Source organism: Nomascus leucogenys, chromosome 24 (assembly GCF_006542625.1).
Source record: "Nomascus leucogenys isolate Asia chromosome 24, Asia_NLE_v1, whole genome shotgun sequence".
NCBI classification, from domain to species: Eukaryota; Metazoa; Chordata; class Mammalia; order Primates; family Hylobatidae; genus Nomascus; species Nomascus leucogenys.
Genome location: NC_044404.1, coordinates 1,006,848 through 1,032,408, shown reverse-complemented (window position 1 = coordinate 1,032,408; position 25,561 = coordinate 1,006,848).

Here is a 25,561-nt window from a genome sequence, read left to right as displayed (position 1 = left end):
CATTTTCAGTGTTAATGAGGGTCCAGTTGGGGTACAGTGCAGGAAGAGAGTTCTAAGTGAAAAGGTAGTTGGTCTGATAGGTCAGGGTCTTGCAGGCAGAGGCAGATACTATCATTATTCCAGTTTTCAGATTGGGAAACAGACACAGAGTGCCCAAGGTCACAAAGCCAGAAAGTGAATCTGGGCAGTCTAGCGGTAACACCCTCTTCTTAAATGATCTATTAAAGAGCCTCTTCTCCAGGCACTCTAAAACTCTTCTCCATCTTTAGCTTCCCCAGAGTACAGTGAGGCCCCCTGTCTACCTCACAGGATGGGGTCTCAGGAAAGCAACAGCTCCCAACTCATACTAGCTTTTAAATAAAACAAAAATTATAACCTTGCAAAACAAGAAGTGCAGAGGTTGGGCAAGAGCCAGCCCTGGTTCATTCAGCAGCTCAACAATAAATCCAAGACCTGGGTATTTGTTCGCCTCTCCACACCACCATCCCCATGGGCCAGCTTCTATCTCCTCCTGAATGCTGTGTCTTTGCCTAGTTTTCTCCCTGATTTTAGCTCAAGTGCTGCTTCCTGGGGGCAGCCTTTCCTGCCTCCCTATTGAGGTCAGTCCGCCTTCCCAGGCTCTTGTAGCACCCCTGGGTCTGCTGAGCTTTCCCTTATTACATAATTCTGTGACTAATGTCAGCTCTTTCTGTTAGACTCTCAGCTCCACTACAGAAGAAATTCTGTGCATTTTTGCTCACTATTGAACCCTGGAGTCTACTACTCAAATATTTGTCAAATGAGTAAATGGTAGCTCTGTGCAGGGCCAAGGAACCCAAGAACCACAGGAAACATGCAATCTGCCAAAATACTCATTACAGCTCACTCTCCTCTGGTGATGTTTCCCTGAGGCACATTCCTGTTGGTTTCTTCCCCTCAAGAAGCGTTCTTCTTTCTCTTTCCTACAAAAGCCAGGATTTTCTCAGATAGCCACACCATGCCCCATGCAAAGAGATTTGGATTATTCTATCATCTTGAGACATTTCTGCGGAAACTGCTGTCAGTCCAGGTGGCCCATGACCCAAGCTGACCCAAGCCGACTGAAGGGAGGACGTATTCTATGCACCCTATGCAGTTCCACAGGGTGCTGATTGTCCCAGCTGCTGCTGGTGGTCTTCATGTAGCCAAGGTATTACTAGTGCATATGGAGAAAACAGAGCAACCGGAGAGAAACCGAGTAGGTAAAAGTGGGCAGGGCTTGGTGATGTTTGGGGATATGATATGAGGGATAAGAGAGAGGATGATCTTAGGAAAATCTTTATTTTCCTTTTGGACAACGGTATAAATGAATAAAAGTTCCAATCACTGGGATAGAAAACACTTGGAAAATATGAGATTCATTCAGGCAAGTCTTTCATACACTATTCCATAATCAGTTTCATAAGTGAAAGGGAGTCAGAAGTCATTTCTACCTTGTTTGTTTCTATCATACCGTGTTGTACCCTGTTGGATCTACTTATCACATTCCTCCTGCTAGTGGACTTACCTGCTAATGTTTGCACTTCTGCCTTGCCAGCATGGAAGCTCTGAGACAGCAGGAGCAGTGTGTGTGCATGCACGTGTGTGTGCACTTTTGTGTGTGTGTGTGTGTGTGTAATTGGATTCCCCACAGCACATTATTATTTTATCCATAGTAAATGGTAGATGAATATTTGCAGGATTTAGCTGGACTGCAGCATTGTGGAGGTCAGATAACCACATTTTGATAGACAAGTTGCATTCTAACCTTGAAGCAGACAATCCTGGCTCTATTGTTACCAGTTAAGCCACTTAACTCCATCTGAGCCTCAGGTTGTCCATCTGCATAATAAGCAGTAACAGCAGCTGTCCTGCAGGACTACTGTGAGAATTATAACTCAGGCAATGATATGATGTTTCTTGGCACAGAGATGTTCACTAACTAGGTATTATTATTATTAGGTCTAAAGTCACAGAGGGAGTTTTTGAGAAAGCTGGAATGAAAACTTGTTTCTCTCAGCTCTGAGCTTATTAGAGCACACCGTTTTGCTTGAATAAACCAGCCCTGGAGCCTCTTAGGGGAGTGTGTTTGTAACATCTGCTCAGGCACGGTTTTATTTGCTGTATACCCAGAGACTAGCACTGTACAAGTTGTGGGGAGATACTCATGTGAGTTGGCGGACTTTTGGTCAAATATTTTCCCTAAACCCAGGTCTCTATGGCATTCTACAGAACACTCTGCATCCTTCTAAGGGACACTGGAAGAGCGAATGGATTGTACAGTGAGTTACAAATAAAATGGCCAATCTCAGCATGAAAGGCTGAGGGTGTTACCTGAATGAGGATGCAGACCCTCCATCTACATACAAGCAAATCTAAGTGACCATGAGCCTGCCAGAAAGAAATCACATGCTATGTAAAGGCTTAGTAACAGTGATGAATATTTGAACTTGAACTCCAGCTCCAGAGCAGTTCAGTGGCCTCTCTTCCAGGAACAGAAGCCAAAGCAGCTCAGGATTCTTGAAGGCTCTGAAAGGTCAGTGAGAATCCTGGTATATGTCAAGACTTTCCCACCAAAGAAGGGCTCCATGTGTAGAGACTTAGAAAGGATTCCCAACCTTGGCCCCTCAAAAACCAGAAACAAAGGTGGGGGACAGCCCAATTAAGTGGCCCTAGAGATTTGCCCAGGAGCTGGAGCCCTCCGGATAAGTCCAGTTTTCCTATGCAGGGAGAGGACTGGGAGTTCTCTGGTCACAAGCCTTCTCCCTTTGTTTTCATGAAGCTATGTCTCTCGCCTGGTAAGGAAAATGGAACTGCACGCAGCTGCTGAAAACCTTAACCAGAAACCCAAAGATGTTGGCACAAAGAAAGGAGGCCTGAAGAAAACAAGTGACCATGAAAATACATTTAGCTCTTAATCTGACCCATTTCTCATGGGCCAGGCCTGGTGCCAGGAATGCGGTGACGAATAAGGCCTGAGCTGAGATTGTGAGGATGAGAGGGAGTCCATCGTGTGGGAATCTGGGATAATGAAAGGGCCCCGCAGATAGGGGACCCTGTGGCCAGAAGTTCTGCTGAGTGGAAAAGGGCTTGGAGTAACTGAGGTCAGCTGGATTCCTTAAACACTGCCCAGAGCCCTTGAAGCCATCTAAGGGCACACTTCTCAGGCCTGCTCCAAACCACACTCAACTGGGAATCTTTTAAGGACAGCTGCTCTGTTAGGCTTGCCTGAGATGGTGCAGTTTTCCCTCGCGGTGGCAGAGGCACAGTTAAGGCTGTAGGAGCCGGGCCTCACAATGCCTTGGACTAGGGCAAAGGAGGACCCCTGCCTCTCCCCTCCCGGGGTTAACACATGGGAGGACCCCGACCCGTGGATCCATTGACTCTGGCACCAGAGGATCCCCGCTCTCCAGCGCCCCAGACTGAGGCAGGAGAGGACCCCGGACCTGCTCCGCCCTGAACTAGAGCCCAGTGGGACCCGCGACCTGCCGCGGCCTCAGGTACTGGAGGACCCCTGCAACGCCGTGCGCTAGACTATGTACTGAAGGACCTCTCCCGCGGCTCAGCCCTGGACTAAGGCACCTGAGGATCCCCGCCCCGCCCCGCCCCGCGGTGTCCTGGACTCTGCCACTGCAGAACCCCCACCCCTCCACACCCTGGACTCTGGCTCCTGAGGATCTGGGCCCTGGCTCGCCCTGAACTACTCCTGCCCCTCAGCGCCCTGGACTGTGGTTCCAGAGGACCTAGTCCTGTGGCATCTTGGGCTACCGCGTGGACTCCAGGACCCCAGTCCTGCCAGGCCCTAGACCAAGACATGGGAGAATCTCGGACTCGCCGCCCCCTGGATAGAGCACCAGAGGATCCACACCTTGCCGTGCCCTGGACTACAGCACGGAGGGACCGCGATCCGCCGGGCACTGGGCTCCTGCACAGAGGGACCCCCGGCGTGGAGGTCTGGACTACCCCTGCCCCACCGCACTCTGGACTACTGCACGCCAAGACCCTCGCCTGAACGCGCCCTACACTCCGGCATGGGGGAACCCGGCTCCGCAGAGCCCTGGACTCTGGCATTGGAGGACTCCTCGGCTACGTTCTGGACTCCTGCACCAGAGGACTCCTGCCCCGCCGCACCCTGGACACCTGCACTAGAGAACCCTGCCCCATCGCCCCCTAGACTATGGCACGGGAAGACCCTTGCCACTGACTTCTGCACGATAAGACCCCTGACCCGCCATTCACTGGATTCCAGCACCGGAGGACCCCCTGCCACGGCGCTCTCTGGGCTGCTGCTGCCCCACCGCGTCCTGCACTACAGCACAGCAGGACCGCCGTCCCACCGCGCACTGGACTGATGCACAGCAGGACCTGGGCCTCGTGCATGGTGACTGCAGGACGAGGTGACCCCCACCCCGCCGCGCGATGGACTATGGCACAGGAGGACCACCACTCCCGCATGCCCTGGATCACTGCAGGACAGGTCCCCCACTCAGCCGCACCCTGGAATATGGCACTGGAAGACTCCCGTCCCGCCGCTCCTCGGACTCCACCACGGAAGACCTTCGCCCCCCTGCGCCCTGGACAAAGGCACGGGAGGACCCGGCTTCACCGCCCTGTGGGCCATCGCACAGGAAAACCCCCACCCCACCCCCACCCCGCGCGGGAGACTCTGACAAGATAGGACCCCTCCCCGCCCCTTGCTCCCCGGACTACAGCAAGGCAGGAACCACCCTCCTCCGAGGTCCTCACTATGGCAACTGTGGACCCCCGCCCTGGTACGTCCTGGACTAAGTCACGGAAGGACCCCGACCCCACCACGCCGTGAACCGAGGGACTATTGCCTTCCTGCGGACTCAAGCACTGGACTACCTCAGGGCAGGATCCCTGTCCCGCCATGCCCTACACTATGGCACGGGAGGACCCAGCCTCACTGCGCTCTGGACTTCAGCACCGGAGGACTCCTACACGGAGGACTCCCGCTCCGCCACGTCCTGGACTCCTGCACAAGAGAACCCCCGCCCCTCTGCACCCTGGATATAGCCAGGCAGGAATCCTGCCCTGTCGCGCTCTGGACTGCGGCACCTGAGGATCCACGCCCCAGCGCGCCCTGGACTACTGCTCCGCAGGACTCCTGTTCCGCTGCACTCTGGATTATGGCACCAGAGGACCCAGCTCCCCGCGACCTGGACTAAGACACAGTAGGACCCCGCAGCATCGTGTACTCCTGCACGGGAGGACCCTCGCAGGGCTGCGCCCTGGACTGAGCTACTGAAGGAGCCTCACCCCTGCCTCTCCCCGGACTAAGGCGCTGGAGAACTCCTGCTCCGCAGAGCCGCGGACTCTTGCAGGAGAGAACCTGCGTCCAGCCGTGCCCTGGACTGTGGCACAGTAGCGCCCACACCGCGCCATAGACTCCTGTACTGGAGGAAGAGTAGTGACAAATGTCCAGGTTTACAAGTTGAAAAGTAGCAATCAATGTGTTACAATGGATGAATTTGACGTAAAATTACAAATGCTGAAAACATTATGTGTAATTGCCTAGCCAGAACAATTACACAAGACAAAGAAATAAAAGAAATCCATATAGGGAAGGAAGACGTAAGATTGTTTCTGTTTACTGAAAATACAATCTTAAGATACAGAAAATCTTTTTTTATTATTAATGTTCTGTTTACTTATTTTTATAATATTTTATAAATAAACTTTATTCATATAAAACAGGCCAAACATCTGACATTCAAAAATGGCTACTGTTATAAAATCAGAAACATAGAGTGTTGAGAATATTGAAATTTCTAAATCTTTATGAATAACACAATCGCTTAAGTTATATCCATAAAGAATAGAAAAGAGGCAAGCTTGAAAATGTGAGGATAGAAAGGTGTCACAGTGATGTGTTTTTAGAAACAGTACCTTCACCTCTAAGCACCTTTCAGGTGGGTGATAGCTAGCTCATAGGCACCAGGAATTCATAACAGAAATTAAATTACCCAAAAGGCACAGAAGAAAATGTTAACACAAGTATAAAAGTAATTTTATGTAAGGTTAAAACCTATTTTTAAAATGCTTCCAAATATGTAAAACTATACACAAATCCATTACACATTCAGCTTAAGTTTAACATTAAAAAAGTGTACACACAATACTCTAACTGTAAATACATGCCACCGTTTATAATGTAGCATTTACCACCACAGCACCCAAAGATATTAACAGAAACCAACTCCCTACTAAAATCGAGGGAAAGGTTTTGGAGCTAGTGAAATAATTTATTGCAGACCGTATTTATTATAAAGAAACTGTTGGCTCATTCTTCTGTATCCACACTCCCTCACAATCTTAAGGGAAATACAATAAATCCAGTTTCTTCTCCTAAAATGATATTTAGCACATTTGCCAAGAGGAGTAGTCCCGTTACTCCTTTTTCTTATCTTTTTTTCTTTTTCTTTTTGTTTTTCTTTCTTTTTTTTTTTTTTAAGAATAAATCACTCTCACAAAACTGAGACTCAAAATTTTTTGAAGCTCAGCTTGATTTGCTGGAACTACACAGAGACATGTTTGATCACACAATAGCAACTGTACGTCCTCCCAAGTCTGGAATACAGAATTGATGGAGGACACTTACTTGCTTAAAATGTATTTGATTATTCTGCATTTATGATAAAAATATCATCCAGGGATTCAAGAGGGTAAATTTAGGATTACATGTTTCTAGAACATATAATATGTAATGCCATCCAAAAACAACAACAAACGACATAAAGCACTGAAACCAAAGAACCACTTAAAATTTAGAATTAGGAAATTTCAATCTATAATTGCCAAACAATAAATGAGTTGCAATGTTTTTCTAATAAGAAAAATATCACCTAAAGTGGAAAGCTAGTATTTAGTTGGGAACTATGAGATACTACATCCTTGATCTGGCTGGCCACCATTTTAAAGACCACCACAGATCTCAAGGCATGAGACCACTCACTAACAAAATCTATCCCTGCTATTGCACCTAGTATCATCTCAATATGTGGCTGACAGCAAATGTTCTAACTTAATCTGATAGATGCTCCTTTAGCATATAAAAGAGCTTGCTAAGTCCCTATTACCTGTAGCAGTCTATCAACTAAATATTTAAGAAGTCATTTCATAGACAAGGTTTATGAACGACTTAGAAGTAAAATTAGTAATTTCTAAACCACTGTAGTGTTTTCTACGTTTTTAGAGATATTCCTGATAAAGAAATTCAATGAAGTTAATAGTTACAAAATCAACATACCGATAGCATTATTGTTTCTATACATTAATGAGAAACTATTACCTGAAAAATAAATTAATAAGGCAATTCAATTTATAATAGAATCGAAACAGATACAAAATATATAAAAGACTTAGGAGTAAATTTAATCAAGAATGTGAAAGATTTGTACACTGAAAGCTACAGCACATTGATGAAAAAAATTAAAATGGCATAAATAAATGGAGAAACATCCTTTATTGATGGATTCAAAAATTAGTATTGTAAAAGTGTCAATGCTACCCAAAGCAATCTACAGATTAAATGCAACCACTATCAAATTCCGAGAAGTAGAAAAATTACTGCTAAAATTTGTATGGAACCACAAAAGACCCTGACTAACCAAAGCAATCTTGAACCAAAAGAACAAAGCTGGAAGCATCAGACTACCCGATTCCAAACGATATTACAAAGCTATAGTAATTAAAACAACACAGCAGTGGCATAAAAACAGACATGTAGAACAGTGCAAAGGGATCTAGAACCCGTAAATAAATCCGTGTGTCTGTGGTCAATTGATTTTTTGATAAAATAACTAAAAATACACAATGAAGAAAGAAAATTATTTTCAATAAATTGTGTAGAAAAAACTGACTATCCACATACAGAAGAATAAAATTTGACTTTTCTTTTGCTCTTTATACAAGCATCAAATCAAAATTAAAGACTTAAATGTAAAACTACTACAAGGAAATATAGAAGACTGTATGACATTGGCTTGAGCTATGATTTTCTGTAGATTATTCCAAAAGCACAGGCAACAAAGGCAAAAACACACGAATGAGATTGCACAAAACTAAAAATCTTTTCCACAGGAAAAGAAGCGATAATAGGATGAAGAGGACCCACAAATGGGATAACATTTTTAAACCATACATCAGATAAGGGGCTCATATAATAATATATAAGTAACTCAACCTACTCAAAAATAAGAAAAAAACTATGCTTATTAAAAAAAATAAGCAAAAAACCAGAATAGACATTTCCTAAGGCATACAAAAGGCCAACAGGTACATGAAAAAATCATAGACATTTCTAATTATCAGAGAAATGCAAATCAAAGCTACAATGAGGTATCACCTCACACATTTTGCTAGGGCTATTATAAAAAAAGATGGAAGATAAGTGTTGATGAGGATGTGGAGAAAGAAATCCTGTGCACTGTTGGTAGGAATGGAAATTAGTACAGCCATCTTGGAAAACAGTATGAAGCTTCCTCAAGAAATTATAAATATATTTACCCTATGATCCACCAATCCCACTTCTGGATATATGTCCAAAGGAATTTCAATCAGTGTGTCAAAAAGAGACATCTGCAATTTCATGTTCATTGCAGCATTATTCATAATACCCATGAATTAGAAACAACCTAAGTGCTTATCAACTGAAGAATGGATAAAAATATGTGGAAAAATTGGAACCCTTCTATACCACTGGTGAGACTTTAAAATGTAAAACAGTCTGGCAGTTCTTCAAATGGTTAAACACAGAGTTATCACATGATCCAGCAATTCCACTCCTATGTGTTTACCAAAAATAAAATAAAACAAATGCTACACAAACAGTAGTACACAAATGTTTATAGCAACACAAAGTAGAAAACAACAGAAATGTTCATCAGCTGAGGAGTGTGGATAAATAAAATGTGGTGTGCCCATAAAATAGAATCTTATTTAGCTAGAAAAGGTAAAAAACTGTTAATGCATGCTCCAAAATGGATGAATATTAAAAATATGTTGAGAAAGATGTGAGTAAAAAGTGACTATGTGTTATTATGATTCCATTTATGTGAAATGAAATTATTATGAATCCATTTGTCCAGAATAGGCAAATTCATAGTCAGAAAGTAGACGAGTGGTTGCCTAGACTAGGAGGGGTTTAAAAAAGGCTGGAGAAAATGGGGAAAGATTGCTAATGGGTGCAAGTCTCTTTTAAGGAGAATTAAAATGTTCTAAAATTGTATTATGATAATTATTTGTCCATCCAGTTAATATACTAAAAGAATTTGAAGTCTGTACTTTAAATGAGTGAATTACACAATGTATAAATTTTATCTCAATAAAGCTATGGAAAGTTAAAAGTATATGTAGGATGCATACAAAAATACTACTTATCTTTATAAATGAATGAAATTCTGTCATTTGCAAAAACATGGATGAATTTAGAGGACATTATACTAAGTAAAATAAGCCAGACACAGAAAGACAAATATCTCATAATGTCACTTATATGTGAAATCCAAAAATGTGCCCTCATAGAAGTTAAGAGTAGAATGGTAGTTTATCAGAGGCAGAGCAGGGCAGGGGGCAGGGGTGGAAAAAGGGGAAATATTGAATGGGATAATGCTTCCGTTAGGAGAAATACATTCTGGTGATATGGTACACAGCAAAGTGACTGCAGTTACTCATAATGTAGTGCATAGCTTCAAAGTGCTAAAATAGTACATTTTAAATGTTTCACCATAATGTAATAAGTATCTGAAGTGAAAGATACGTTATTTAGCCTAATTTGTCCATTTCACAATATTTACATGTATCGTACCATATTGTACCCTATATATATTTATTTATCAATAAAATCAACATTTTAAAAAGTGAGAAAAACAGATGTGCTAGATCTGCATCTAAAGACATTTCTGAGAAAAATCTATCTGTTTTCTTTCAGAAGAAATTTACACTTTATAGATATTATGGTAACTAAAGTAAGGCAGGTAATTTTAGCCATCAGCTTATATTATGGGATAATCTCCTTTTGCTGACCTTGTAAATGCTGTGGCATATTAACAACAAGTAGGAACATTTTTTTTTTTATCATGATCAGGTAAAGGTTCTGCATGTTTCTATTTTGAATAATATTTTCCCCAGGAATCACAAAGTGTGAATGCCTTTTATTTCAGAGGTCTAGCCCTAAATGGTTTAGTCAATTACATCATGCATTCTGAAATAAGTACTGGTGCATTTGTGAAGGTACTATATATAATTGTGTTTTAAATTTAACTATCATATAAGTCTACTTTTCTAGTTAAGAGTCTATATTTTATAGAGGCCCTCCATATATATAAGAGATTTTCTGATAGTATATCCATTAGATTTCAAAGATAAGCAAAGGAACAATTTTGCTTTATTATTATTATTTTTTAAGGCTAGTCAAGTGAAACAGTGGGAGTGGAGAAGGAATTGCTTTAATTTTTATATGTTGGCGTTACAGGCTATATGTGACAGGCTATATATTTGTCTGCTGAATTTTAGAAACCAAATGAAATATTTATTTCATATTTCATTAGATTTAGGGATGATGATTACATTGAGGGATTGGGACTAAACTGAAGGCACCACATCATCAATCACTTGGAAACAATATTTTGCCTATATGTTATGTTACATTGACAAAAACTTTTATTGTGGCAGGCAATATAGCCCCCTATTGAAATATGTGAAAAATGTAGAGAAAAAAAGACAATATTTGTTATCAAGGGATATTTAGGCCTGAGATGCATGATGCTAATATTCAAAACATACACTTTTTAAAATTAGATTTAAAATGTAAATTGTAGCAGAGCATTTAGAAAAAGACAAAATATCTACTATAAAAGACCTGGGTTAGAAAAGTTAAAATGCTAAATGAAAAAATAATGCTTCTTGGGTGGCTTAAAATCGAATATGAGACAAAAAATTACTCAGAAATTTTTCTAAGATTAAAAACATGTATACAGTTTCTTTGATATAAACTGAAATAAATGTCTGGATATAACTTTAACAGAATAGAATAGGGAGACAAGGGCAAAGAGCAGGTGTATGCAGAATAAAGTGAACATATTATTGTAACAATGAGAGGAACAGAGTTGAATGATTGCTCTTGGAGACAAGGGATTTGATGTCTAAGTTAATGACAAATCTTTTGTTGGCAAGTTAAAAAAATGTAACTTAAACCTGGTGAAGGAATAAAGGGTGGTTGGGGGGATGATTCGTTGTACACTAAACTTGTTTTAATGACTAATGAATTAATCATAAGTTCAAATGATTTTATGGAGGCCCTTTCTTTATCTGATATTTCTGGACTCCTTTTTTCTTTGTATGTGCTCCATTTTTACCTACTTGAACAGTTTTTACCCGCAAAGTTTAGGAAACACTGTAACCAAATGTTCCAACATAATGTGATCCCTGAAAGCATTTGCAGCTGGGGGCGTAGGGGAAAAGGGGCTTCTAAAATGCGTGTTAATCTCAGTGAAAACTCAGAAGTTTAAACATGGTCCTCCTTGGGTCATGTGGCTACCCCAGGACCAATCATTGCACCAGACATAGGAGATAATCTCAAAAGCCACGCTGGAGTCAAGGTTCTCCAGTGGAGTTTCCACTTTAGAAATCAGTTTTGTCAGGCTTTGTGTTTGCATATTACAGACACGATAGCCATATAGCTATCTATTCCACTTCCAGTAGAGATGAAAACCTAAGAGCACAGGCCCATTCAAAGGATTTTACATGAATCTTCACAGCAGCTTTACTTGCAACAGTCAAAACCTGAAAACAGTCCAAATATCCATGGACAGGTGAATTTGTGACTTATAAACTTACTATGGTATATGTATATAATGAAATAATACTCCCTAGTAAGAACAGAACAATTGATAGATGTAGCAACATGAATAAATCTCAAAAATAGTGATGCTGAGTGATCAGAAAGTATACATACCCTGTGATTTTATTTTTTGTTACCTTCAACTATTGTAAAATATATTCTATTATTTATGATTAGCCTTCTTTGAAAACAGATTTTAAAAACACTATTTAAAACCAAATAAATGGACTAGGAGTAACTTGCATAAAAATGACAGAAATTGCTGCTACTTCTTCTAATTATTGAGATGGTATTTGTGAAATTATCTGTGATAGAAAATTGAATTGTTTCCAAAATTATTATTTTTCATAATTAAACATGTTATATTGCTACTTCTTTAAAAGTAGCCTTTAAAATATTACCAATCTATTTTAAAGTCTACTTGCCAAAATATTAAACTATTCTTAAAAAAAGTAATTTATTTAATTACCTAACTTCCTCAAGCAATGTCCTAATTTTCTCAAGCAATTATCTGATTTTCTCAAGCAATTGATATTAGCAAGTTGTGCTAGTTAACTGCTGAGAATCGTTGTCTACATATGAGATAAATCATCTGTCAATCTTTTAAAGACTTTATGAGCCTTAGAGATTGTAGTCCAATCTGTATCACTGACTTTAAACATTGGATAATTGACACTCCATGTTGCCTGTAAGCCTATTTCACAGCAGCTGAGTGATGTTAATAAGTGCTTCTTGGAGTGCCATTTTCCTTATAATCCTTAGATTAATTCAGATTGACTGAGTTCTGTGTCAGTGGAAATTGCCAAAATTATATCATTGTGCTTTGCATCTAGTTTCACTTTTCCAAAAGCCTACACAGATTTCAGATGTGTAGAAAATAGCTCTTGTTTTCCTTCTGGGTAATCTTTTTCATGTCACCACTCTTGTCAGCATCTGCATTGGGCAAATTTCCTAGGACCTCCCTTCTGCTTCTTTTAAAATATGAAAATAAAATCGATGTAGCGCAGCAAGCCAGAGAAAGTCTGCTTTGATTGACTCAAAGCCATAGTAACCCAGCAGTTCCTTCAGATGTGGCTTCCCTGGTCAGCCACTGAGCCCACTGCCGTTCTCCTGCCTGCAGAAGTGGCTCTGTGAGCCATTTGAGGAGAAAATGGGGGACTTTGGGCTTCAGCCCGAGGAGAACACGGTGGAGATGGAGGAGCCCCTGGGCGTCCGCAGGTTAACTGAAAACACGAGAGGACACAAGCGTGGGACCAAGTCTGTCACTAACCTGTAAAGAACTCTCACTAAGCCGACTGGGCACTCTGCCTGCGTGCCTGCCTTTGCTACCACCGTGTGCGGGAATGCCTGGGGCACGACTGGGCCATCCCAGTGTTCTTATTTCTAGACATTCCGAGTTTACCCCTCAGCAAAACGCCAGAGGCTGGCAGACACAGTGGAGCATCCTGCAGTAGCGATCCGAAGCCGTGGAATCTCCAAAGGGCCACGTGACCGCGTCCCAGAAGCTCCAGCTTAGGCTGGACATTGCCCAGAAAGCCCAGATCGTCTGTGGCAAGACCTCCTGGATTGTGGTTTTGATTTGCATTTCTCTGATGGCCAGTGATGATGAACATTTTTTCATGTGTCTGTTGGCTGCATAAATGTCTTCTTTTGAGAAGTGTCTGTTCATATCCTTTGCCCACTTTTTGACGGGATTGTTTGATTTTTTCTTGTACATTTGTTTAAGTTCTTTGTAGATTGTGGATGTTAGCCCTTTGTCAGATGGGTAGATTGCAAATATTTTCTCCCATTCTGTAGGTTGCCTGTTCACTCTGATGGTGGTTTCTTTTGCTGTGCAGAAGCTCTTTAGTTTAGTTAGATCCCATTTGTCAATTTTGGCTTTTGCTGCCATTGCTTTTGGTGATTTAGACATGAAGTCCTTGCCCATGCCTATGTCCTGAATGGTATTGCCTAGGTTTTCTTCTAGGGTTTTTATGGTTTTAGGTCCAACATTTAAGTCTTTAATCCATCTTGAAAAGTTACTAATAATAAAAATAGCAATATGGAAGAAATCAAAAAAAGACCTCCCGGAGACCAGGAACTTGGTCTGGGCGCGCGGCCTGAGATCACCCCGAGCTCTGGGACGCCTTCCTGTCCTTCTGCTTCTTCCTTGACCGCTTTAGGGGGCGCGCCTCGCCGTGGGTTTCCCTGCAGGCGGCGTGGTGGTGCTCCTGGATGTCACCTCCAGGCGCTTTTGAGACTGCGGCCGGCACCGGGTGCCCGGCACCTGCGGATTGGCCTCCCCACGCCGGGCTCAGGGACCTCCAGCGCTCCCAGTGCGGGCTGCAGGCGACCTCAACGTGGAGCTGCTGCCAGCGCCACAGGCCCCAGGGGAGGCCCACGATGCTGCTTCCCGGCCCCAAGAAGGGCAGTTTGGAGGAAAGTCTTTGGCCTGATGGAAGGCGGCGCCCATCGGGGGCGGGGCTGAGAACTAGGCTGGCGCCGCTGCCTGGTAAACCGGGACCAAAAGGCCCACAGCCTCCATCAGGAACCAGGTGCTTCTCCAAATCCCGGACTTCAAGGAGGAACAACGGCGTCAAGCTGGCTGACACCAAGAACACCCAGAAGTCCCCGCTCCTGTCTGTCCTTCCGCACTCAGGAGCCGGGATGGCCGCAGGGACACCATCCGCCCACAAACCGCTGCGTTTGCTGCCATGGTGCGCGGAGATGCGGTCGCCGAGGGCGCTTTTGGCCAGGACGCCGGGATCCTATCAGCGGCAGCGTCCCGCGCTGACACTCAGTATTGACTTTCCCCGGACATCGCTGGATTTTTTCCTTTTTAAAACAATTTTGCAGTGGGAGAACAAAAAAGGGCATCATCAGAGCTTTTGCAAAATTCTCCTGGACCTGTGGTTCTATGGTGTTCACCTCTGCATTTTACTGACCACTAATTGGCCAGAGCCCCTAAGGCCTATAAGGGCCCCACCCAGCGTTTTAGACACCCCTGAGGGACATTCACGGCTCTGGAGGATAAAGGTCTTCAGGGGCCTGCTGCGAGGAGGACATGCAGCCCCTCGGCCGCCGCGTCTTCCTCCATTCCAGCCTGGAAACAGAGACCTCGCCCTCCACCCCACAGGCCTTCATGACCTTGGGACCCACTCTTTAGAGGCCACGCGCATTTCCACTGCCAAAGCAATGACACAGGAGATGGAAAGAAATTCTTGGCCAGGTGCAGTGGCTCACGCCTGTAGTCCCACCACTTTGGGAGGCCAAGGCGGGCAGATCACGAGGTCAGGAGATTGAGACCATCCTGGCTAGCAAGGTGAAACCCCGTCTCTACTAAAAACACACAAAAAGTTGGCCGGGCTTGGTGGCCGGCGCCTGTAGTCCTAGCTACTCCGGAGGCTGAGGTGGGAGAGTGGCGTGAACCCAGGAGGTGGAGCTTGCAGTGAGCCGAGATCGCGCCACTGCACTCCAGCCTGGGGGACAGAGCGAGACTACGTCTCAGAAAAAAAAAAAATTATTTTGCCTTCACTATATGCCTAAGTAATTTCTCTATTAGAGCCCAGAGTCGTGGGGCCCACACCGCCAGCTGACACATGAAAGTGTGGCAACGATGTGGTGGTGTCTCTGTGTGGCAGTGTGGTGGTGTGTCTGTGTGTCCGCATTTCTGTGTGGTGGTGTGTCCGTGTGGCAGTGTGTCTGTGTGGTGCTATGTCCATGTGGTGGTGTGTTCACGTATCTGCATGGTGATGTCTCCGTGTGTGTTTGTGCATCCGTGTGACAGTGTCTGTGTGTCCTTGTGTCCACATGGCAGTGTCTGTGTGGTGGTATCTGACAGTGTGGAGGTGTGTCCATGTGACAGTGTGCCGGTGTGTCTGTGTGGCAGTGTCCATGTGGCAGTGTGTTTGTGTGTTCGTGTGAGAGTGTGATGGCGTGTCCATGCGACAGTGTAGTGATGTCTCTTGTGTGTCTGTGTGTCCCTGTGGTAGTGTGATGGTGTGTCCATGTGGTGATGTCTCTGTCTGTCCATTTGACAGTGTGGTGATGTCTCCGTGTGTCTGTGTGTCCCTGTGATAGTGTGGTGGTGTGTCCAAGTGGTGATTTCTCCGTATGTCTGTGTGTCTGTCCATGTGAATGTGCCAGTGTGTCCGTGTGGTAATGTCTCCGTGTGTCTGTACATGTGACAGTGTGGTGGTGTGTCCGTGTAACAATGTGGCAGTGTTCCCTCCCCGGCTTGTGGAGCTGGCGTCTTTCCCTCTCAGCCCAGGACGCCCCAGCTTGGCGAGCAGGAGGCGGCTTCTGTGGAGGGAGGCGCAGGAAGCCCCAACAGCCGAGTTTGTGGGGTCCCCTGCATTGGGTGGGAGTGAGGAGAAAGGCGCCTGGGCAGCCAGGACAAGCCTGGGCCTGCCCTAAGGAGGTGACCCACTCCGGGCCTGCATTTTGGGGCGAGCACTCCAGCTCGGTCATCTTGTCCTAAGTCCTTTGTGTGCCATGGAGATTGCTGAGTTTTGAATGAGGGAAGGTCCTCTTTGTCGCGGAAAGCCTGATGTGTTTCTCTATTGCTGTCACTTTTCAGCCTCATCGCTGGTGACACATCAAACATTCGACACCTTCTGCCAAGAAAACTCCAGGAAGAAAATATGGGGACTGGCAGTATCCAAACAGAGGAGTCATACACAGATTTCTGTTCGGTTGGAGATCTGCCGTTTTTCCCTGTGGGTGGGGGAAGCGTAGCAGCTCTGCAGCGGGAAGGTGGGTTCTCTGTGCGGCCAGGAAGGTCCTGGCCCGGGGCGGAGGGGCGAGAGGTGATGTGCGGCGAAAGGCTGTGCAGGGCAGCGGGCAGTGTGCATCGCCCCTACTGCAGGGCGCCCAGGAGGAGGACAGGTCCGGGCTTGGCGGGAGCAGAGACGGCAGGGCTGGAGTCCCCGCATCAGGCGTGAGGGCCGGCGGAGCCGCAGGCTGTGGCCGAGGGGGACTCCCGGGCACCTGGTGGGCGTCCCCATGACCAGGATGCACACCGGGCTCCGGAGGCCAGGCGGACCAAGCTAGGGGTGCCAGGGGAGGCTCGAGGTTCCCGCGGCGGGAGGTGGGTCTTTGGACCCTGGGCTCCTGCTGCTGTCCCGCACATGGGCCGCCTTGGCTCAGGGGCGGCCCGCCAGGGTCGCCTATCTGGGACCTCAGCGCAGCTCCTGGCGGGCGGGAGGCTGAGGCAGAGACCTCGGGGCCCAGCTGGGTCTGCAGTTTCCACCACTCCTGACGCAGGGCGAGCTCAAGCTCTGCCGCCCAGGCAGGAAACCCTCCGACCTTGACAGCTTTGGCGCCAGCCTTGGTGACTCTCCAGCTCAGCTTCAACACCTTTCAACAGTTCTGTGTTCTTTATTATCAAAACAATTCTTTCTGTATTGGCTATCCTTTATCAAATAAGAATCTGAATATGCACATGGAGTGATATCACAGTTGAAACATTAAACAATATACAATTTCATGTGTCTTTTTTAATGTATAATTTTCTAAGAAGTAAAATTATGACTCTACTGCAAATATAAGATAAACACATACCACCAATGTTATTCAACTCAATAAGCGATGAGGGTTCCAGTAATAGGTTCAAATCATTGCAAGGAACATTAAAGGAGCTTTACAGCCAATGTTAAGGTCAGATCGTTGGTTAGTTACAATACTGGTTAGTATCCAACACAGCCAGAAGCTGTAATCTTTTTGAGTTATCTCTTCCATGGCACAGAAATGATGCGTTTTTCTGCTGTACAAAATATTTATCTTTTCTACTACTTCTGCACATAAAAATAGTGTTAGTCAGAAAAGACCAGGATTGCACTGAAAAAGAAAATCTCAGTAATATCTCCCACCTGTATTCATACTTCTTTTTTTCCTTTATGAAATATCTTTCAACTGCATTTTCTATCTGAAGGTTTATAGAGAGAGAGAGGAAAATGAATAAAAGCATAGTAAGTGAATATTTTGATAACATTTTACAGCTTTATTCATGTCTAATGAACATAAAACACACTTCCAATATTTGAAGTGTAAATGAGATGAATTTGATATATATATGTGCCCATTAAACAATCACCATGAAGGGGACAATGAGCATATCCAATACTCTCAAAGCTTCCCAGTTCTCTTTTGTAATGTACACTCATACCTCTCAGATGTGAAGTATTGAGCTTCACACATACACACTGGAATATCTAAGTGTTTCAGAAGCATTTGTTGAAAATGTTATGTCCATGAATGGTCTAAGAACTTTATCAAAAATTAGCTGATAGCTGATACATATGTGTATATGTATATTTGTACTACATTGTCTTAAGTATTACTGTAACTTTATAAGTCTTGAATCCAGGTGCTGTTAATTCTCCAACAGCACCTGGTTTCAAAGTAACTGTTTCTTTCAAAGTAATTTGCCATTATAGACCCTCTACCCATTGATGTACATTTCAGAATTTTAGTTTCTCAATTTCTAAAATAAGAAATCCAGCTGTGATTTGACTGGAATTGTAATAGATTGATGTGGGAAGAGTAGACATCTTAACAATATTGAGATTTATGACTCATAAATTCCATTTATTTAGGTCTCATTTATTTTAGCAATATTTTGTAGTTTTGTAGTTTTCAAATGTTTCTCTTTTTTGCAGGTTTATCTCTAAGTACTACATATTTTGATATTTACAATAATATCAAAATTATGGTAATATTAATGCAAATGTTATTTTATTTTTTCCTCCATTAATTGTCAGGTAGTTTTAAATCATAGTTTAATTGTATGATAAAACTGGGTTTTGTGAGAAATGTATACATATTGTATATATACTTTTTTTTCAGTTTGGCAGATTGACTGCATTATCATATCATAATTTAAAGTTGAACTAATTACCACTCAGCCTGCTCTCAAGGACAATATATCAAAATATATATCATGTTTCAGTTTATTTAGCATCATGAAACTCTCATATTGCACTTACTTTTGGAAACTTGGAATAATAAAATAATGTAAATATCAGTTCACAGGTGACATATGAGTACATGCAACAATTTTCTAAATATCAACCTATTGCTCTTTAATTCTATGTTTATATTGTCAGTTTTTTCCTCCTCTTGAAACTCCCTTATGCAGCTTATCGACTTTTGGTTCAATTCCTTCCCTGTTTTTCCCCCAATCTACTTTCTAATATTTTACTGATGTTGTGCTCCTTTTTATTTGGACACTTTTAAAAAGCTGTGTAATTTCTCCTTTGTATTAAAATGCAAATCCATATCCAAAATAAATGAGTGCAGGGACCAAACAGATGTTTGTGCAGCGTGTCCATTAGCAATATTATTCACAATAATCAAAGGGAGGGAGCAGCCCATGTGAATATTGATGGATGAGTAGTTAAACAAAATGTGGTATATATGGCAACATAATAATATTCAGCCTTAAAATATATTCTCACAGATGCTATAAAATAGTTGAAACTTGAAGACATGCTAAGTGAAATAAGCCAGTCAGAAAAATTCAAACATTCTATAATGCCACTTCTATGAGTTACTTAGGGAAATTTGTAGAGACAGAAAGTAGAATGGTGATTGCTAGGGGGAGGGAGAGGAGAGGAAGGGGAAGTTGGTGTTCAATGAGTACAGCGTTTTAGTTGGAGAAGAAGACAAGTTCTGGAGGTCTACGGTGGTGACTGTTGCACAATAGTGCAAATATACTTAATGCCACAAAACTGTGCACTTAAAGTGATTAAAAAGGTAAATTTTATGTTGTGTATATCTTTCCAGAATTATAAACCTGCCATCACAGTATAGAAATAGAATATATTATATAGCGTTAGGTGATGATATTTTATGCATTTGCACATAATTAGAATTTCAAAGCCTTAATTTCAGATAAGGTAGTCTAGGACATAGCAATATTGATGTCAGAAACCTATAGGCAATGTTTATTTTCAATCAGATTTACTAAAAAGTTTTATTGAACTGGTCAATTTTCTTTGCCAATATTACGATATTCTTATTTCTAGTAATAGAAGTGTGAAAAAGCATCGAGGAAACTTAAATTGCATTCTCACACTGACCGCATGCAATAATTCTGAAAACAGCAGAAGTTATGTATATCCCCATAAGTAAAACATGTGTAACACAACAAAACAAAAATTAATAGGAGACAATTCAAAAAATGGTGACCTGTTATTCTTATCTAGTTAAGTACTATTCTTTTCTAACAGGAATTTGCGATTTCAAATATATTATCTGAGATGTCTATATTTATATTTTGAGATGCCATACAAACTTGAGTCAACGACATAGAATTTTACAAATCAAGAGGCTTATTCTGGGGGCATTTCTTTTGACGTTTTCTCTAAACTACTAAAGAGGCATTAATGATCCATGAATTACATTATCTACATTTACAGCATTTAAAATGTGTTCAGCATGAATATTAGCTACAGGGGAAGCTAAATAAATTAAACATGGAATAAAGATTTATCCTTAAATATAAATGACAAGAAGACTTTGATATTAGTTTTTCACAAGTGAAGCATTCTTATAAAGTGTCATAACCTTTTTGGGGAAACTCTGGGAAAAGTGGAGAAACTCTGAAGGGTTTTAAGTGTCTTTCCTGAAGCCACAGACTCCATAACCTCTCTTTACAGGGAGCTCCTGCAGCTTCTACAGAAATGAGTGGCTGAGATTCTTGGTTGCATAGTAGAGCTTCTCATCCAAACCCTTTCCCTTTTTAGTGTCTGTGTATCAGTATAAAAGTTCTATAAACTGTAGTTACTTATTTAAATCCCAAAGCACAGTAACAATATATTTCATCCTAGGGCTGGCAGTTTCTGTGAGTGTTTTGTCTAATTCTCAAAACTCTATCTACAGGATTCCAAAGAGCCTAAAAAGTAAAATATTTTAAAAAGGAGAAAGAGAGAAAGGGAAAGAAAATAAAATTAATAGCCCATTTTGTCACTGTTATTAAACACCAGAATACCTTTCTGTTAATCTAATTAAAATTAGTGACATCATTTAACATCTATGTCTTCAACAAAAGTTTGGAATCCTGAAAAAGACATTTAATTTGCTAATAAATATATTTGAATTGAATCGAAATCCTTATATATTACTTTAAATAAAGAACACAAGATGAATTATGATGTAGAAAATTCTATCCCTCATTGTCCAAAATCTAATAGCTAAATTGAACTTGTTAAATAATATTTTTTGCCAGGCATGTGGCTTACACCTGGAATCCCAATACTTCGGGAGGCAAAGGCAGTGGATTGCTTGAGCTGAGGAGTTGCAGACCAGGCTCGGCAACATGGTGAAACCCAATCTTTACAAAAAAAAAAAAAAAAAAAATTTAGCCAGGCGTAGTGGCTTGCCTGTAGTCCCAGCTGCTCAGGAGGATGAGGTGGGAGGATCACCTGAGCCTGGAGAAGCTGGGGCTGCAGAGAGCCATGATTGTGCCACTGCACTCTAGCTTGGGCAACAGACTGAGACCTTGTCTCAAAGAAAGACAGAAAGACAAAAAGACAGAAAGAAAGACAGAAGGAAGGAAGGAAAAATAATGGTTTTGGTGCCAATAATCTTTAGGGAATTTTGCTTTAATGAAATAGATTTAACTAAGTAGTGACATGATCTGCTTAAGTGTACTGACCCTAGCAATCAGAGGCCTCCATATCCCCACAATGACTTAACAGTTACATTTGACAAGCATTGATTCTCCTATCATACATACAGCATAGTCAGAATTTCAGAATTCCAACTTTCCCTATGCTATTTGGGCATGTTGCTTAACATCTCTAAGACTCAATATTTATACTCTTAAGATACTACTAATAATAGTACCTAGTTTTTATGATATAATGTGCATCAAAGCATTATACTTTCAGGCAGATAGCAATTTCTCAATAAATATTTGCTAATGTTTTAGTACAAACAGCAAAATAGGATTATGATATTTATGACACGGCTGAGGTTTGTTCAATGCCCACTGCCTCTGCTGCGAAGAAGCCATTTGATCTCAGGAGCAAGATGGACAAGTGGTGCTGCCACTGCTTCCCCTGCGGCAGGGGGAGCGGCAAGAGCAACGTGGGCACTTCTGGAGACTGGATGACTCCGCTGTGAAGACGCTCAGGAGCAAGATGGCGAAGTGGTGCTGTCACTGCTTCCCCTGCTGCAGGGGGAGTGGCAAGAGCAACGTGGGCGCTTGGGGAGACTACAACGACAGCTCCTTCATGGAGCCGAGGTACCACGTCCGTCGAGAAGATCTGGACAAGCTCCACAGAGCTGCCTGGTGGGGTAAAGTCCCCAGAAAGGATCTCATCGTCATGCTCAGGGACACTGACGTGAACAAGAGGGACAAGCAAAAGAGGTAACTGGGCCTGGGCTGGGAGGAGGCGGGACATGGGGGGATGATGGGGACATACCCTCCTGGTGTGGAGAGGGATGAGCCTGGCTTTCTCTTCCTCCGCAGGCCCCACAACCCTGGGTGTGGAAACCTCAGAGAGGTCAGGGCCCAGGTCCCTTTATAAACAGCAACACAAAAACAAAACTTTAGCTGATTTCCAATCCAATTATAATTTCCCTATAGAACACTAATAGATTGTTTTAAAGTGATTTAACTAGCAAAATTAAGTCAATGCAGCAGATTATTTTTAATGTACACATTTTAAAAGAATGTTCTATACATTACAGAAAGGTGTATATTGAGAACAAGTCCCATAATATATCAAATTCTGGGCTAAATATTTTTCAAATAAAATCCAATATGGATTTTATATTGATGTACCCTATGTAAATATGTTCTTTACTGAGTAACCTTAAAAGGAAACTGAAATGGGAAATATAGTTCGTGTCTTTGAATAGGAAAGTTCATTTTTCTTAAGATGTGAGCTTTTCCTGTTTTATCACTTTTACATAAGCCAAATAAAAATAGCAAAGTCTTAGTGTCCTTAAATTGCACATGATGTATTTTATCATTGTGATAAGTTAAATTTTTGTAACAGAATAGAAAAAGACTTGCTTTTCCAGATATCAAAATGTGCATGTGCTATTTCCACAAATTGTTTACTAACAGCTGAAAAGACATAAATGAACAGAACAGAATAGGAAGTCCAGAAATGGCCAAATATATACAAGAATTTAGCACTTGATAATGGTGACGTTTCATATTGGTAAAACAAGATGAATTATTCATAAATTAAATGCATGCTGTTTGGAGAAAACTACCTAGATTTTTATGTCACAAAAATAAGTTCCTGGAGTATAGATTAAAAACTTTAAATATACAAAAGGAGAAAAGTACCAGAAGAAAACACATGTGCAAATATTTATTTATTTATTTATTTTTCTGAGACAGATTCTCACTCCATTGCTCAGGCCGGAGTACAGTGGTGCAATATCAGCTCGCTATAACCTCTGGTTCCCGATTCAAGCAATTCTCTGCCTCAGCCTACCGAGTAGCTGCGATTACAGGTGCCCGCCACCATGCCCAGCTAATTTTTTGTATTTTTTTTTTATTATTATACTTTACGTTTTAGGGTACATGTGCACAATGTGCAGGTTTGTTACATATGTATCCGTGTGCCATGTTGTTTTGCTGCACCCATTAACTCATCATTTAGCATTAGGTATATCTTCTAATGCTGTCCCTCCCCCCTCCCCCAACCCCACAACAGTCCCCGGAATGTGATGTTCCCCTTCCTGTGTCCATGAGTTCTCATTGTTCAATTCCCACCTATGAGTGAGAACATGCGGTGTTTGGTTTTTTGTCCTTGCAATAGTTTACTGAGAATGATGTTTTCCAGTTTCATCCATGTCCCTACAAAGGACATGAACTCATCATTTTTTATGGCTGCATAGTATTCCATGGTGTATATGTGCCACATTTTCTTAATCCAGTCTATCGTTGTTGGACATTTGGGTTAGTTCCAACTCTTTGGTATTGTGAATAGTGCCGCAATAAACATACGTGTGCATGTGTCTTTATAGCAGCATGATTTATAGACCTTTGGGTATATACCCAGTAATGGGACGGCTGGGTCAAATGGTATTTCTAGTTCTAGATCCCTGAGGAATCGCCACACTGACTTCCACAATGGTTGAACTAGTTGACAGTCCCACCAACAGTGTAAAAGTGTTCCTATTTCTCCACATCCTCTCCAGCACCTGTTGTTTCCTGACTTACCTGAGAGTTACAGTCTTTTTGGCCTAGATTGCCTTTAAAGTTTACTTAGAGACTCACCATTTTAGCCCTCAGTGGCAAGGTTTGCAAGAACTTAAGTATATCTGCACAACGCAATACTCTTCATCCATAACAAAATAATGTAATTTTCATTTGGAGCCATATGGATGAAACTCGAAAATACGATAGATAAAATAAGCCAGGCACAGAAAGACAAGCACAGATTCATCTCACTTATATGGAATCCAAAAAACTTTGCCTTTAATAAGGGAAGGTACAGTAGAGGTTTTCTGAGAAGAGGGGGAAAAGGCGGATGGGAAGATTGGTTATGGAAACGAAGTTGCAGTTAATTGGGACAAATACATTCTTGTGCACTATACCACAGCTGGGTGATTCTGGTTAACAAAATACTGTATTTTTCAAAAAACCTGGAAGGGAGCAATTCAAATGTTCTCACAAAAGAACAATAATACCTGCATGACAGAACAGATATGCCAAGTACCCTGATTTGATTACTAAAGAATACATGCATCAAAATGTCCCAGAGGAAAAACAGTCCCAGCATACTCTGTATTATGCACAGAAATTTAAGAAATGTGAATACATAATGCTAATGTTGACATGAAAACATGAATGGCCCTGAATGACTAAGGAATCCTGAGAAATGGAAACTAAGCTGGAGGACTCACAATCCCTGATATGCCGCTGTGCTCCAGTCTGGGTAACAGAATGAGACACTGTCTCAAAAAACAGTTAGAAAATTTGAGAGAATCATAGAAGTGGTAACTACAGGGACTCTGTCACTCACGCTGGAGCACAGTGGCATGATCATGGCTCACTGCAGTCTTGACCTCCCTGGCACAAGTGATCCTCCCACTTCTGCCTCCTGAATAGCTGGAACTACAGGCACACACCTCCATACCTGGCTAATTGTTTTGGAATTTTTAGAGATGAAGTCTTGCCATGTTGCCTAGGCTGGTCTCAAAATCTTTGGCTCAAGTGATCTACCCACCTCGGCCTTCCAAAGTGCTTGGATTACAGGCATGAGCCGTTATGCCTGGCCATAAAAAAAAAATGCATGGCTAAATCAAAGTGAAAAATGTTTGCAAGGGAAAGGAAACAATGAACCCAAAGAGAAAGGCTGGGAGAACGTTTTGAGGAATCACGTATCAGCTAAGGGGTTGTTATGGCAAATATGCAACACATTAACAGTACTAAGTAGCAACAAAAAAACCAATGATCCACCCAAAACTGAGCAGGGACCCTGAATAGACATTTCTGCAAAGAGGACATTAAACCACAAGCAAGCTCCTTTCCCCCGGTCAGGTGGCCATGACTAGTGGGGCAGAATTAGTCAAGCGCTGCAGGGAATGGAGAAAAGTGACCCCTATGTCCTGATGGCTGGGACACAGATTTAAAAATTCAGCAGACCAGGCTCGGTAGTCCATGCCTATAAATCCCAGCACTTTGGGAAGCCAAGGCAGGAGGACTGCTTTGAGGTCAGGAGTTTGAGACGAGCCTGGGCAACATGACGA